General features: G+C 39.8%; 1 protein-coding gene and 1 long non-coding RNA gene across 5 annotated transcripts in view; one reads left to right on the forward strand and one right to left on the reverse strand.

Annotated features, from left to right (window-relative positions):
• Positions 1-930, reverse strand: part of sphkap (SPHK1 interactor, AKAP domain containing) — a 120756-nt gene that overhangs the window by 22895 nt on the left and 96931 nt on the right. The window lies entirely within an intron of this gene.
• LOC116686398 (uncharacterized) overlaps positions 1-930 on the forward strand; it is a 20814-nt gene that overhangs the window by 14023 nt on the left and 5861 nt on the right. The gene's annotated exons all lie outside the window — the stretch shown is intronic.

Consider the following 930-nt stretch of genomic DNA (forward strand, 5'->3'; position numbering starts at 1 on the left):
AGTGTGAAAATGAATGGAAACACCTTAAAATGTCTAAAGCCATTCGATATACCAATTTGATTGCAAAACAGCATGTGACGTCATTACACACAGGTTTTTATTCGCTTTAAAGCCGTTGGATGGAAACACACTTTCAACAGCTTTATTTGCATGAGTTTTTTTTACCGAACTTCAGATAATTCGATGGACAAGTGGATGGAAACTTAGCTACTATCTTAAAACACTTTTTTCATATAGAGCAGGTGTAGCCCATACTCCATAATTCACAGAAACATTCCTCCATTAGCAACGAAGGCAAGAAAAAACACTCCCCTTTAACGGGTGGAAACTTAAAGCAGAACCAGATGGCTCTGGGGGTCCCATTTTATAGTGTTCATTGTAGCCAGTTGTTGTTTTCCCTTTTTCCAGAAAAGATGCTGTAATTATGTCCACCTGAATGCTCAAATACCTTTGAAAATCAACCTTGGGACACGCCAAATGTCACATTTAAGATTTCAAGTATGCGGGTGATTGGGTAGCTCACCTGGTAGAGTGAATGCCCATATATAGAGGTTTACTCCTTGATGCAGAGACCACAGGATCGCCTGCGGCCCTTGCTGAATGTCATTCCCCCTCTCTCTCCCCTTTCATGTCATTAGCTGTCCTATTCCAAATAAATGCCTGAAAATATAATCTTAAGAAAAAAAATTGCAACTGATAGTAGTAGGTGATACTACATAATTTACAGAATGATCAGTGTTTCAGTCAGTAATCAACAAAATTACAACTTTGCTACCATTTATTCATACTCTCTATTCTGATACCCTCCACTGCCTCTGCTGCATTCCTGCTAGGCTAATGTTAAAGTAGCAGTTCACACAGCTGTGAACCAATGTCTTGTTGTGTGTGTGTGTGTGTGTGTGTGTGTGTGTGTGTGTGTGTGTGTGTGTG

This window comes from Etheostoma spectabile, chromosome 3 (assembly GCF_008692095.1).
Source record: "Etheostoma spectabile isolate EspeVRDwgs_2016 chromosome 3, UIUC_Espe_1.0, whole genome shotgun sequence".
NCBI classification, from domain to species: Eukaryota; Metazoa; Chordata; class Actinopteri; order Perciformes; family Percidae; genus Etheostoma; species Etheostoma spectabile.